The sequence below is a fragment of the Mya arenaria genome, chromosome 10 (genome assembly GCF_026914265.1).
Source record: "Mya arenaria isolate MELC-2E11 chromosome 10, ASM2691426v1".
In the NCBI taxonomy this organism is placed as follows: domain Eukaryota; kingdom Metazoa; phylum Mollusca; class Bivalvia; order Myida; family Myidae; genus Mya; species Mya arenaria.
Window position 1 is genome coordinate 71,300,442 of NC_069131.1, and position 17,056 is coordinate 71,317,497.

A 17,056-nucleotide genomic window follows, 5' to 3' on the forward strand; every position below is an offset into this window, starting at 1 on the left:
ATATATCAGTAACAGGATCATTGTGCAATAATAAAAACTGGTGTTTTGTTATTTTATGAGCCACTATGAATGATCAGTGTAAGTGATCCTTTCTCGATAAATATCATGGTAAGAAAACCTAGATTATTTTACACTAGCGATTTTTTTCACAAAAGGCGGCGCCGATATATCTTTTGCATTACAAACAATGTAGGCATAATTCTTTTCTCGTAGAGCTTTTCCAATATCCATGTAAACAAATCGTTGTTTTATGCAAAACTGCACACGCTGTTGAGGAAATGCTATGAAGTGATATGTACGTATATCAGTTTCCTGATCTCCGAACCGTAGGCTAAGGCAAGTAATACTTATATAGTTCTAGCTAGTTTTACTTACTTAAGCAATATATAAATCTTTTATATGAGTCCATCTAATACACGTATGCATGACCTAATATTCAAACGTGTCACCAGCATTATGAAATAGTTCTTGAATTATTTGACAAAAGAGCGGAACATCATGTTGCAAGAGGTTAAAAAACGATGAAAAAGATTGTTGAAATACTGATTTTTATCAATCTAATTTTCTGTGATGGAATTGTCTCTACTTACCCTTTCCGATATTTATAGCAACAAATAAAAGTGAAGTTTAAATCAAATGAACCCACCATGTATAAACAATAGAGATAGGTGTTCGTGTGTTACATGCATTTTTATCCCGTTAAGCTTGCAATATGTGAAATAAAAGAATTGGTAGTAAATGATAATTCGCCAAATCGTTCAAGTGTTTCAAATGAAGACCAAAAGGTAGCACAATGCCCTTTTAGTTCAAGTTCTTTTTCAGAGTCAGCTCAGGCTTACACACAAAACGATTTTAAAGCAATTTAATGCTTTCAATGTAAAATTCCGGAAAACTTTTTCCGACCGTTACCATACATCGTAATTTTAAAGGTATAATTCCATTGTTATTCATTTCCACCAATATTGTTTTCAGCTGGAGTTTGTGCACAAGTCGCTGTAAAAGCTATACATTTTGAAGTTTTATAACGCAGTGTAAAATGCGGCAATATGCGGTATCTGCGAATTTTGTATGAAAACCTGAGATACGTTTAATTCCCAATATTTGTGATCATCCAATATAGCCTCCGATCATAGTAAATTACTACTAGTATTATTCCTCTTACGGATGTATTGCTATTAGACCAGGCATCAGCCTGATATCCCCGTAATTGGCAGAATGCTATCACTGCAAGCTAGAATTACCATACATTTTCCAGAATCGAAATGACAGGATAACTGTTTATCGCATGATGAGTTGCTAAGAAGGTACATTATAACAAAGAATGTAATTACATGTTGTTTTCACGCTCTTATACAGATAGGCAAGTATACTCAGTGTGAAAGAAGTGCTGTGTTTTACACAAATTCAAAAGCATCAATTTGTCAGTCGTATACAAACATACGTATAAGATGCATTAATATACGATAGATGATTTTAAAATCTACACAAATGCAAACACCGCAAAAACACTTACAACACATAAAAATGCAATTACCACAAATAAACAATTCCCTCATCAAAATTGCTTTACAGTCGTCAGTTAACTGAACTCGCATATATTTCTTGATTCCGCGGTATGTTTAATTAGTATATTCATTATTCAATTTATCATTGTTATTATATACCCAATTTGAACTGATTGTATGATTGCATGCTGCACAATTTCGTGGGTATTAATATATTGCTTGTGTAAGCAAATTAGATGGGTTTTAGGAAGGACCGTCGTTATTGACTGGATGAAATAGTCAAGAAACTATCTTCATTTAAACAAATTTCTTCATTATTTATTACTTAATAAGGCAACTCTCATTCAATAGAAATAGGAAGGAACTGGCATATTTAAATAAAAAGGAACATAAAAATACAATATCAAAATGTATACAATTCTGAGATTCACGTTCATTCTAATATTGGATATAATCCAATTCGAACTTAACATTAAAATAGATAAGCTATTCGTCGTTTTCAGGATGTATCAGCCTGAGATCCCAGTTATATACAAGATGCTGTAATTACAAGCTAGAATTACCATACATCTTCCGCAATTGCAATAGCAGGATAATTACTGTTCCGTATGATCAATTGCTAAGAAGGTTCTATTTAATGAAGAAAGTTATTACATGTTGTCCTAACACTCGTGTACAATAAACAAAACACCGATGCGAATCACATGTAATGTTTCAAAGTATAGTAAACTTTTTTCGTGGAACAATATTACGCGTTATCTTTTAAATTCAAAACAATTATTCAAAGCATTGAACAATCGTATAAAAAAGAAAAAACCCAGTAATCAAATATTAAATGCACAAATGTAGAGACCCAAGCTATGGGCCAAAATGGCATTGAACGAGAGACACAAACAGATCACACACGAATCAAAATAGCTTTTTAAGTAAATAATGAATTGTTTTAAAATTCATGAAAGCAGTCTGTAGGTGAAGCATTTTGTTTCCATATCCCGAAATAAAAACCTTTTTTTTTTTTTATCTCTTTCTGATTTCCACATCAGACCACCCAGCGGACTTGCTTTAATATTGCAAATCAGACAATAGCGATATGTAAACCACAACTGAACACTGCACACAAACCTTGTATATCCTTGCCAACATTTCTTTTTAATTCCGAAAGCTTTGTTGGAGCGTTTTACTACACATTGTAGTTTATCTACATCAATAATTATAAAACGGCAACAACCCTGTTTGTGGACGCATACTAATGTGTATCTACATCTACAATTCTAGAGCGACAAAAGTCATGCATATGGATGCGTATTCTGCGACACACACCATCTGTTGAATTTAAGTTATTCCGATGTCGTCATAAAAGTCTGGTGATTTCCCTTATTTTTCCCGCATAAAAACTAGACGCACCGACATTCAGAATAATATGTGCTTTAGATGTGTATGAAGAAGGCTATAAGTGCATTCCGTAACACAATTTGATAAAATTAGGAGTGATTTCTCCTTGTTGTTCTCATGCAACTCATGCTTAACATAAGAGCGTAGCCATATTTTCCTAGGCCTTTTTTCTTGACAAAAACTAGAATAAAGCTGAAGCCTTGCTGTCAATATGTGGTTTAAGTAAATGAGAGACAGTTACATTTGCTTTCATACTTTGGATGTGTTTTCTCTGTTCAAGAATAAAAAAACGATATGTTAGAATAATAGTAGGAGTCCGTCGCAATTGCGTTAATTTCAGATTATGTTCTGGATTTATTTTTACACTGCATGACAATAAAGAAGATGTGCCTTGCTAGTTAGAAAGGTAAGTAAGACAAGTGCTACTCCTACAAATAATTCACGTGTTGGCAACAACAACAACAGAGAAATCATCATGACGATATTACAAACGTTCCCAGAAACTTTTGATCCCTAGGTCTAGAAGTTATTCATGTCCTGGTACAAAATGTAATTCTGTTCGATTGATTGTTTGGTATCCAGAATGCTTCTTCCGAATCATTTCTTATAAATACCACAAACCTAGTAGTTTTTCCATTCGATTTATTCGGAATATGAATTAGATTTACGACTTACCTGGGACTGTCCTCTTGATGTTAGGGGAGAATAACTGGTAATTCTAACTCTGAACTTATGTTGTCTATTGCGTATGTAATCGAAAATATGATGAATGAAAACCGCAGGCTCGTTATTCACATATTCAAGTTAAATCGCTGTTAAGGGTTAAAAGGTAAGGGCACAAACAACGATCACACATTTTTTATTGATGTTTTTTGTTTGTTTTGTTTTGCGTGATTGCTGTTCGTTATGTCTTCATTTGAATCAGTAGGTTCCGAGTAATGAATGACTTATGAAATAATAAATGGCAAGTATTTACCAACTTGATGGATTTGCGCGTACAGCCATAATTGTCAAGATTTTATTAAATGACCTGGAGCGTTTTCACCAAGAAACATATCCAGACAATAATATTTTATTAAAGAAGGCAAGGGTTCCATTCAGGGAGTTGTATTCTTTATGAAAGTTTTACTTTATTGGGTCATGATATATATAAAAATATATATATATGAAAACAAAATAGCAAAAAACACTAACGTTGAAAGCCCTATTCAAGATAATGTATTGTTGGACAAAGCCTTGATCATGCTAATTGGTGTTCGACCTCATTTGTTGACATCTGTAAACCGCTGTTGCTTTTATCATGCGACATTAGCCAACATCAAGAGAATTTTATGATTTCCGTGTAAGCATTACCTTAATGACTGACCTCGTTACCTTTCCAATATCTGAATACTCCATCAAAGCATTTCATCAATCAGTATACTGATGCAGAAATGCACTTCTCATTTTTTCAAAGTAACAAAGTCCAATGCTTTTTTGAATGGAATATGTTTTTATTTATCAATATAGATTACCATTCTTGCTTTATAAAAGTATCTAACATACAAGAACCGTTTGGATACTCTAACATATACCAGTTTTCAAAAGTTCATGTCTGCAAACGAACAATTGATCTTAAATATAAGAGTTTTTCTATTTCCAAACAATAATGCCATAATCGCTCTAGAAAGGTTCGTTTTTTTTTACCTCTTCCTCAGCTTTTCTGTACTTTAACAAAATGGTGCAGGTAGCTTCATAGCTTTGGTGTCGTTGTCGAAGTCGGCAATGTCTGTGTCGGTGTGGTCGACGTCATCGTTGTCGGGAACAGATTGTAAAATTGGCCGTTTCTCAAACAGAGCCAATATGCACATCTTCGTAAGGCCAAAAACTCTGGCACTAATCATCACGAGTAATGTTCCCTTTTAGACGAAAACGAACAAACGAGTATTGGATAAACTTATTTCTTCCGGAAAAGATTCCACCAAACAATAATTGTTTATAGTCAAATATCTCCCACAAAATACCCCTTCTATGTGTTTTTGTTACATATGTAATAGGATATCGTTGGTTCTATCCATTATTCAAAGAACATAATGTTAACAATTCCCGTGGGGTTTCGTTTAAGTTACATTGTTGATGAAGTTCGGTGATATCGATATCGATGTGGCGAGTACAGGGAAACATACATGTATGGGCATCCATTATTCGAAGAGAATAATTAATTATCCCCATGTGAATTCAGACAAGCATAATAGTTGGTGAAATTTGGAGACATGATGAATGTCCACAAGCGTACCTTATGTTGGCTTTATTATAAGATGGACCTTGCTATTTACCCCAATGAGATTTCGTATAGGCATAATAATTTGATTGGCGCAATATTGGGAAATTGATATATGGTTAGTATACGCAGACATACATAATATAATGTTATTAATAGTTGATTTCATATTGGCCGCGAACCATGTATCTTGTGTTTTTTTTTGTGAAGGACCCGAATAAATCATATTTGTAAGCCACCTTTTTGCTTTTATATTTTGGCTTAAATCAACCTCAAATTGGTCTTTAATGGTTTCCGTGTAATCATTACCTTGATAACTTACCCCGTCACTTTTCAAGGTATCAACAACTGAATATAATATTTAAAAAAAACCTTTTCATTGCCTCATCAAATAAACAATCTAGAATAGTGCAGATATGCAGTTCTTAGGAAGTCCAACGTTGTATGAATAAAATGTCTTTTAATTATTCATTATTGACTACCATTCTTGCTTAACATACTCATATATCAATTAAGAACCAATGAATATTCATGGCAGATACAAGTGTTCAATCATTCATGTCTGCAAACTAAACATTGTACTTAAATCAACTATATTCTCTTCATGATTTCTAATTCCAACCATTCAAACATCTGTGCACCTGTGAGTATATTTTTATTAATGTTTATAATTCTCTTAGCTCCTCTGCTTTTTCGAATAAAATGTCGATGTATTTATAAAGCTCGGATGTCGGATTCGGCATAGTCGGCAACGTTGTATTTGACCTGAGCCGTAGCTCAATTACCGCTTAAGGTAAGTTCTACATATTTTGACAATGCCAATACACATTCAGCAAAGCCAATAAATCCGACTTTAATAAATTAGGAGTTAAGACTCTTGTATAACAAAACTAATGTTGGATGTACTAAGCTTCCGGAATAGATTCCTCCAAGTCTTGGTAAGTTATTACTGCCAAAATACTCATTCAATGTATCTGCTCTATACATTATTTCGGATATCGTTGATTCCATCCATTATCAAAGATCATTTTTCATTATCCCGGTGAGATTTTGGATAAGCTTCCTAGTTGGTATTTAGGGATATCAATATTTGGCGAGTATAGGGAAACGTACATTGTATGGAAATCCATTATCTTAAGAGCATTGTTAATAATCCCCATGGGATATCGTATAGGCATTAACGTTAAATTTTGGGCTGTCGATATACAAACTTCTCTAAAACGCAAAAGATCATCTTTGCCATAACATTGAAACCATAAAAAACTAGGTTACCAATACATGTTTAATACTTAAACCTGAACAAAAGTATACTCTCTATACCAAGCAAAGTATAACTTATCTCATGTCGTAAATATAGTTCAGATAATAATGCTTCTACCTCATAATCCGAGCTCCACATACGTCACATCCATTTGTGTTTGCACGAGCTGTAACAAGAATTGATGCAACGAAAAGACATTGGGAAGTGAGTTCTATTTGATTTAGAGTGTAAATTTACCTAAACAAACAGATTTCCTGGGAGTTTCTATAATAACATAACCTCCTACGTAGATAATTGTCAAAAATCACCGTCACTGCTTTGACACCCCCTCCTCCTTCTCCCTTCCCCTGCAGATTCCTGCATTGCTGACCCTTCCCGAACATTGATTACAAAATAACTTGAGATGCGTGTGTGATCTGTCTGTGCCTTGTGTTTATCGTTTAGAGTATGCTAGTCTTAGCCTTGTGCCTTTAACAGGGTCTTTCTAAGGCTACTGGGTTTGTCCCTGTGTACTTTATTGTAGTGTGCATATAGTCTGCTGATGTCACTGGCAGTGATAACATTGCTACACTATCAAACGAGTTTTAGTCTTAAAAAAGTGAATTGTTTGTTGTTGTACACAGCGCAATTGTAGTTTACGAAATATGTGGATGATATATGAGGCTACACAAGACTGGTAAAGGGATCATAGTTATTTTAATACTCTCGTAGTGTGTGCTTCTTGAATATTTTAAATATATTGTACTGAAAATCGAAATAATTCAAAGGTTTTGCATAACAATTCTAAGTAAATAATGCTACCAAAATGTTTATGTACAAGGAAAATATTGCACTGCAAAGCAACTCTCAAAATTCATAATAAGTGTCTCCGTAGAATCTGATTATTCCATCCATTATTCAAAGGTGAATGTTGCAATACAATGACACAATATTCAAAACAATGTCATTGTAATATCAACAGCATACAATATTCACTTGGAATCAACGTTTAAATAAGACTTATAACGACAAATTATATAGTAATCAAGACAGGCATAACTCTTTACAAATGTACTTCATTTTGACTACGCTATAAGTTCATTCGTAATTTCCAAAAATTACCACCAACGGAATACAGTGTGCGTTAAAGTTTAAAGTGTTGACCATTGTTGGGCTAACGCTCAAAATACATTAATAATGTCTGGCTATTCAGTACTTGAAGTGATTTTATTAGTTTATAATAAAAAAATATTTTACACTTCATTGTCTTCAAGTTGTTGCTTGCTTCGATTAGCGCAAGTGGTCAAACTTCATACAGTGCCCGCTGACGTTCAGGAATCATTGATGATGATCAAGGTACTAACTTGATCTCATTCACACAGTGCCCGTTGACGTTCATAAATCATTGATGATGATCAAGGTATTAACTTGATGTCATTCACACAGTGCCCGTTGACGTTCAGGAATCATTGACGATGATCAAGGTACTAACTTGATGTCATTCACACAGTGCCCGTTGACGTTCAGGAATCATTGATGATGATCAAGGTACTAACCTGATGTCATTCACACAGTGCCCGCTGACGTTCAGAAATCATTGATGATGATCAAGGTACTAACCTGATGTCATTCACATAGTAGACTTATAATAAAATATTGCGAGATACGCGTTGAAAAAGCACATTTACCGTTTCGCCGTTAATGCAAGCTGTCCAAATACCAAACAGATCTGGAATAACAACTGTCGAATAGAAAGCTTCAACGGGAAAACATGACCGTAACCCACTTTTAGAAACGCTTTCGGAATGAAAAGTAGGAGATGGAAAACCTTTAATTGTTTTTTTCTTGAGATATTGACACAATGTGTCGCTTGCTGACATAACTGATTGAACAATTGTCGCATTCTCTAAATATTGAAACGAATCTGGAATTGAATCATGATTTGTTTTTTGCTTTTATCTTGCAATTGCCGTAAGCTAAACACGGTAGCAGATTAGGTAATTTGTATGCGCGTGCTTCAAATTATCGTTTTTCTATGGCTTAATCATTTTGCTGTACACAACATTGATATTGGGTTTGAAAGCTTTAATTGCGTGCATTGCTCAAGGTACATACATTATCATCGGTTTTCATTTTGTTTCGCTTGTGAGTGGAGCCTAAGTTTGCATGTTTGGCGAAGTTTGGAGAAAATAGTGAAAGCAAGTTAGATGGATTTTTGCGAGGTACAACACTTATCGTCAAGATAAGATCAATTGAGCTAGTGCGAGTTACAACCCTAATCATTAGGTTAAGATCAATAGAGCTAGTGCGTTTTCGCCAAAATACATACCCTGACATAAACATTTTAATTAAAGACGCGCTCTTACTCCCAAGTAAATTGTACCACAAGTAATTCAATAATTAATAATATACCGAAAACGATGATTAATTATCGGAAACAATGGTTCATAGGCTCTGATAAAAAGATGGAGTAAACATGGTATGTAGAATAAAACAACGGACATTAGCAGGACAAACCATTGGCCTATTAAAGTCAACCAAGATCATGTTGAAAGGTAAATGATTGAGGCTAATAAAGCATAAGACACAACGATTTGGGACAAGAAACATTACAGTGAAATTTGGAAAGTAACACTGACAACAACGGAACTCGGATGTACATTAATTCATTTTACAATTTTACATTTCAAGTCTTTAAGGCCACAACAGATTCATCAAATGTTCATCGGATTTACCGGACCTCTTTATTCAGAAATGCACAAAAATACATTAACGAGACTGACAATTCTTCTATTGTATTTCTTGAAAAGTTTACAAAGTAAATGTTAAATTAATGCTGTCAATTGTCTCATCAAAATTATTAATACCCGTTTGTGAAACATATAAGTTTTGTTTTCAAGAAGAAAAATCTTCAAACGATACCGGAAAATTTCATCATCCACGGCGGCAACGGAGATCGACACCTTGAAAATATCAACACTCACGAATTAGAAATAAAAGAAAACCCATTTACTACGATATTACGTCATTTTCAAGTATCCTTTTTTTCTCTGCCATTTACACCAAGAAAACCGACTTGAATGTAAACAGTAGCCCAGCTATCCCTGATTCACCAAGATTGTCAAGGAAGACAAGAGAGCATGTAAGGCCAAGTAAAGAACTGTGCTTATCAGTTTAATGAAAGTTTTTGCTTCTAAGGCCATTAACAAAGCAAATAATTAGTTCGACAAGCACAGCGGTAAAGAGATTGTATTTGAGAATTTGGAGTGAAGAAGTTCATGAAGATTTGACTATGATTCAAACAATAACAAATTAGGGTCTCCAGAGAATCTGCCCAGTGATTCAAAGTTGATCCTTGGTACTCTACTTCTGACTCCTGGGGTAAAATGCTGAGTAATCAAAATACGCTTTCGGCGACTCACTTTACAAGTGGCACATTAGAAAAGTCGGTTATTCGATCTGTTAACAATGTTCAGATTACATGTGCTAGTGTCCTGGGAAGTTCACATATTTTGATGATGCACAAACATCTATTTGTCCCTAATGTCAACTTTTCAGTGTGTAACAATTTATACAAATATAACATAAACTGGATCAAAATGCCTATCGCCACTATTTTCAAATGGAAAGTGTAAATTTTTCGCTCGCTCGCCTAAAGATTTTCTTGAAAACACGTAAAATAGAATATTTATTTGGTTATTTCTTTTTAAAATGAAAACCCCCCATATATTATGGAAAACATTTAGTACATATCGGGCCAAAATTAATTGACGACATGAAGTCAAAAGGCGCATACGACATAAGATATAATGGAATGAAGCCTTTATCCCGTTTATTGCTGTTGGACCTCATTAGTTTACATCTGTTTGCTCTTCTCTTGCGACATAAACATACCTCAAATGGACTTTTATGGATTCCTTGTAATCATAACCTTGATAACTTTTCTCTTTACTTATCCAAAATCTATATCTTCCTTTACAGATAATTTTTATTTGTATCAATTAATAAACAGCCCGTCTTAGTTTTAAAAATCCTTAATTGCTGAAAATGACCACTCTTGAAATATCACCAAAAAACGACATAATATAGAGTATAACAACTATTGTACAAAAAGCGTTTAACACTGTATTGATGTAAAACCTCATTAGCTTTGAGCTTAAACCGACATTCTTATTCAAAAGCAATACATACACATGTATAACAAACATACATTTTAAGTGATAAACCTTCAACAACTTCCCAAATAATGCATTTATGGAAAATTCAAATTACTGATAACAAAATTGTAACCGTGTATTCAATAGCTGAATACGCAAACAAATATCGAAATGATTTGTGAATGCTAAAAGATTAACTGAGATAGAACTAGCGTGCACCTTTCTTTCAAAAGTTTTAATTGAACTCGTTTACTTCATAAAAAACAATGATTTCGACATTTATTCATCTTTTTCGCAATTTAAAAACAATTGAACTAATAAATGTATAAAGCTGGTTGATACTTAGTTTTGGCCAAAAATGTGTATTAATTGGTCAGTCTGTTATTTATAAATTATTATCAACAAATCTCATTGTTAAAAAGGGCAAACTAATCTTTAGAGAATATGCGGAAATATTATCCGGAATTATACAATTGCTTGCTGGTTTCAACCATTCATGTCAGCAAAAGAAATTATGTAGATAGATCAATTATATATTCTTCAGGATTTAAATTTTCCAAAGACTGGCCGAATAACTTCGAGCTACGCGATTATCGAGTAAAGCGGGAATGCTTACAAAGATCGAAACAAAAACGGTCCTTAACATTCAATTTGAACCAACGATTTCTATTTCGAACTCGGACTCATCGTACGTACGTATTATACGACTACTATCTCTGGCTTTCATCAATGTGTGTAATGTCCCCTTTTAGGCTATAGAAAAAAAACAAGACAATAGTTGTATGGTAAGTAATACTCATAGTCAATTATTTCCCTAAAAATACTTTCTTTTTATAAGATATCGTTTATTACATCCATTATTCTAAGATCGTTGTTTATAATCCCCGTGGGAAATCGTATAAGCTTCCTAGCTGGTGAACATCGGGAATATCGATATGCGGTGAGTATGCAGAAACGTATATAGTATAAGAATCATTTGAAGAATATTGCTTATTATCCCAATGGGATCTCGTATCAGCAATATATTTGGTGAAATTTGCGGATATAGATATTGGTGAGTATATGCAAGCGTACATTCAGTTTGATACAAACGTCTCTAAAGTGCAAAAGATTAGTAGGGCATCAACAAAAGCTAGTACACCGATACAAATATACTTAAACACAAACCTAAATATTCTCTCTATACACAAAAGAGAGTACATAATCAAAGTAATGAAAAAACGACAGTATTCGTAATAATATCTGTCATGTGTTCCCGTTCCGGATAGAAAAATCCGACCCGAGGGCACCTGCGTTGCCTGGTAACGAGACTTGCCGAGTTACCCGCTACGCAGCATGCCCGAGGGTCGGATTTTTTTATCCGAAACGGATACACATGATAGATATTTTTTCTAGCATACCTTTATTATTTTTTTTTGTGAAGAAACTGCATAAAAAAGCTCATTTTTGTACATTTCACCAAAAAGCGCGTGCGATAATGTTTACCGACGTCATGACGCGCAGTAATTTTTATTCACTGTCAACGTCAATAAGTTCCTTCGATATCAAGTCTTTGAAGGGTTATTTCGTTTTGTTGTGAAGATATATTTTTGCAAAGTTAATGTTTATGAAACTCATCTATTGAAATCTCATAATTATGGTTACTTAAAGTATATAATAAAAGAAATAAAAAGTATCACGTCACAGCGCGTGACTCATCTGGCATGGGGGGATGCCAGATGGGATTTTCCAGCACGGCTGACGTCACCGGAAATGCCTATCCGGTGTGCTAGAATGAGTTATATTGCTCAGCTTCCTTTAAATTTTTCGCTTGGTTTTTCAAACCACGTTCATTGTAAAAATCTCAAAAATCTAATTTAATCATGTGATTGTTTTCTTTACACGATTGTTTAAATTACAATGTATTGTATAAGGTTGGTTTGTACTCTGCGACATGATTAACAACATGTTTTGAAATAATAAATTGAAGAATGCTTTACTACAAGAACAGTTTTGTACAGAAATTGCATTAAATTAAATGTTTGAACTAATATAAAGCGGGATGCAAAAATCGATTGCACTGGTGCCCGAGAAACTAAGCCATATTGTTGGCCATGTTTTGGGTATTCATAGCTGAATTGACAGACGCTAAAACAGAACATATGAGATGTCACCGTGGAATAATATGCATCTGTCAAAAAAAAGGGTGGAACAAAAATGGTTTGTACTGACAATGCAACTGAAACCCGTTTTCCAAATCTTTTTATTACATAACTTCAAGACAGTGTTGATGTTTTTTTTAAAATGTTGGAGAGCGGAATATCATTTTTCTATTACTGTTTACTATTATTATTATTATTATTACTTATTAGGCAGTTATAAAACTAATCCACATTTCAAAACAACCTTTTCCTTTGACCATTTTAAAAGGTTAAACTAAAACATCATAAGCCTGTCAAAACAAAACAGTTTTTTATATCATCGACTTCAGAAAATATTGAACAGTCTCACATTTGCTTTGAATGTTTTATAAAACACGCAAAACAATATTATATTTAACAATGGGGCAAGCTCTTTAGAACGAATGCGGCTGTTCCTGAAAAACTTAGCATCATTTGTATTTGGTCTTAGTGTCAGCGCATGTTACAGAGCCTAGTGTTTGGTGTATATTATTTGAAAGCTCCGGTGATCTATCGCTTGTCTGTTACTCGCGTACCCGTTGATTCAATACATCACGTTGTTAATATCATATGAAAGTGTCTAGATAATAAAAAGTCTTTTACAATTCTTCTTTTTCTGTAACACTTGTTCTATTATTGTTTGTTTGACATATTGTGTAACCAATGTGTTACAAATTCCGTTTTTATTTAAATGTTATAAAAGTCTGCTTGCATGTGTTATGTCCGATTTCATATCCGGTCTAAATTAAAGCTATTGAAAATGATCTGGAAAGTCTGTTTTGATTAAGTGTTTTCAATGGTTAATCAAACCTTTTAAGCAAAACGAAAAATAAAAAAAAAAATATATCTTTAATTGTAACTTTTCCGTGAAAGGCCCTATCAAAATCAATTGTTTTCCCCAAATGAAATCGAAATATCAAAAAGAACATCGAACATCTATTTCGGTCATCTGGATGATGCCCAATTTCATTCCAAGTTTCATCGAAAAAAATAGAAAAAAAAGTTTTCTAGTCTGCATGTTACCCAATAGGAGACGGATATGTGTAACTTCTGCGGCAACAGAAGGCCATAATCATACGTTTCACAGAGATTGAGTTTCAGAATAATAGCTGGATCGTATGATTAAACCCATTTAGAACGTATGCTTAATCAAGAATGTAATCAAGTTTTGGAACTCACAACAATGTATAAGAAAAAGTTTCTCTTATGAATGTTAAGACGTAGATAAAATTGCTGATAAAGGGTTGTAAGGTTTCTTCGTAAAATTGCTAATAATTCGTAATTTGACCCGTGTAAAACTTGTCTCTGTCTATATGAAGGTAGAAGCCCCGATTTAACAATATAATATTCTAATACATTTAGTCGTTTCATGTTTTAGGCCTGTTACTTTAACTTAGATGTATGTGTATCTTGTGTAGTGTCTGTTTGGCCTTTATCCTTGTGCCCTTAAAAAGGATCTTGATTAAAGTCCATGCTACGAGGGTTGTAGTGTAGCACTATGTGTTTCTTGTCTGGTAGTTTATGCTACAATACAAGCCCCTTAGCATAAAATTTAATCAAGATCCTCTTTCAAGGCCAAACAAATAACAGACAAGAGACACATCCCGCAAATTAATCAAACTTTTAAAATGAAGATCGAACATTCTAGTTTTGTAAGCTGACTGATGCCAATATTCATTCCAAGTATCATAGATATTTTGAAGTAAAGGAGAAATTTAGCTTAATGCGTAATACCCACAAGAACACGGATCTGTTAGGCTTCTGCTGCAACAGAAGGCCGTAATTATACGTTTTACAGAGTTTGACTTACAGAATAACTTTGGTATTGTATGATTAAACCCATTTAGAACGTATGCTTAATCAAGAAAGTAATAACATTTTGGAATTCACATTTTTGTTTATGAAAACGGGTTCTCTTACAAATCTTACGAAGTAGAAAAAAGCTTATGATTATGGATTCTTTCTTTTACAATTGATGATAGGTAAACAAAGAAATCGCTCATTAAATTGTTTACACAACCCCCATCTCCCCCGAAATTTCGTAAGTTTTGACTGACCTAAACGAGGCAGTTCCTTTTACAATATGCTATTTGAGCACATTTGTTGTTTCAGGCTTTTTGATTCAAGTTCATGCAATGGGGCTTACCTTGAAGCATTATATGTTTCTTGTCTGGTATTTGTTGGGCCTTGATATCCCTTTATACAGGATATTTTTACTTGTAAGGCTAATTGGCTTTTTTCTGTAGATGCCATTGCTTTTGTTATACTTGTGCCACCTGTTTCGTTTCCTGCATTTACTTAAATGTTTATTGGTTGTGCGTAAGAACCGCAATGAGTTACATAAAATAGAGCACACATGTCCAAACTCCAGGCAATGTGATGATTATGCTCTTCTTGTTGCGGGCCGCTGCAGCGGTCCACTATATTTAATACGTGGTGAGTAAAATGTTTATGGAGACTTAAGAACTTGGTTGAAAATATGCGTCTCTTTTTCCTAAAAAAATCAAGTACTTTCGAGCTGAAAATATAGACACAGTAAATTTTTCCCTTTAATACATGAGTTGTCGATCTTACCATAATGATTGTCTCGTCATTAAATAAACGGTGTTACTTTTGACATTAATAATGTAGACCATTCTATTTTTTTACAGAGTTGTCTTTTGTACGTTTGTTTTCGGAACGTTTTTGGGGACGTACTAAAGTGCTGACGAGTTAGCTGACGATACGGAAATAGATTAGAGCTGCTGACCAATTGCGGACCATATAGACAAAGAAGGAAAAAAAGTTTTGAAATTAAAGATCTTTTAAGACTTACTTTGTTTAATTTATTTTATATACTCCTTAAAGTGTACGTAAAGACGAAAAGGATGTTTGTGTATTTTATTGAAATTGGCAGTTCATTGAAATGAATTGAGTATTTTTTGGCTGATTAAGTGAAAAGATGAGAAGATATCACGGATTAAATTACTTTTAGGTGTTTCATTTACTATTGTTTGAACCAATTATTTTAATTGTAAACGTATCTTAAATGTTAGCCTTACAACTTGTGGAAAACAATCTGCACTACATCAAAAAACGATCAAAAGAGTGTTGTTTGCCAATCCATTATTGATCATTTTTAATGAAATAGATTTCTCTTTAATCTGTTGTATTTTCGAAGTTGTTTTGTGGAAAATAAGGCAAACTGTTGCTAATGAAATGTTTATATGATGTAAAAAAATAAATCATGAATCATTTATGGCGAAATAAGTGTAATCATTTCATTTTTATTTATGATTTGTTCATTAACTTGTATAGTCCATTAAGCCTCAAAGGCGTGTTGTCACATTTCGCACAAAGCCCCTCGGGGTGTTGAATTGTTGTATGGTCATTACATTTCATGGTCCAGTGCATAAAGATGACCAATTACTGCCTCATTCAGAATTGAATGACCAATTTCTTAGCTGACTAATGTATGCTTTTGGGAAACTTGATACTGCCGTATTGATAAGTTACTGACCAATTCCTCAGCTGACCAATGTAACATATATGAAAACTTGACTCTGATGCATTGAAAGTTAGTGTCAATTTACAAAGTGATTTAACTAATATGTTATTGAAACTTATTTTCGATATAAGTAACTAAATGTCCCGAGAATTGTTACTGAATATAAAAATGGGTACCAAAAAAAAAGTATTGTTACAGCTGTGCTTGTGCAAAAACTGTAACTTTGGTTTGCCTTTTTTATGTCTTTTCCCGAGTAAGCAAGAGACATATTGATTTAGTGTTGTCTGTCTGTCACAAAACTTTGTCCTCTGTAAAACTTGAAGTTAGTTGTACTGAAACCTGGAAGAAATGTTTAATATAAACTGTAGTTGTACATAGACTAATGTTTTACCAAAATAGGTTTCTTTTAATTTCTTCATAGCCTTGACTCGACATCAGCCATCGCCAACTTCAAAATATTTACATGGTAGATCTCTTTGTGGGCCCGCTGTGATACTTTGTATCACAGTTTGTCTTGTTAATTGTTTATACTAGGTCAGTCATAACTTTTTGTTGCTAGATACGCTCTTTTCGCTTCGTGTCATGGCCTTTGGGTTGCCTTAATTTGTCCCCTTTTATCTTGCTTGGATGTCAGAATAGATTGCTTTTCATAACGTTGTTTGAAACAACTATAAACATCCTCCAATTGACCGTTTACAAATCTATATGGTTTGTTAGTTTCCTTAAAAGGCTTTCAGCATGTTGTTTGTGCATTATACAAATGTGCGGTACATTTTTTTTAAAATTATTTAGTTAAGTGATCTCTTGGCCCTAGCCTAGAGGAACAACGTTATGAGTATGTACAATACATTGAAAA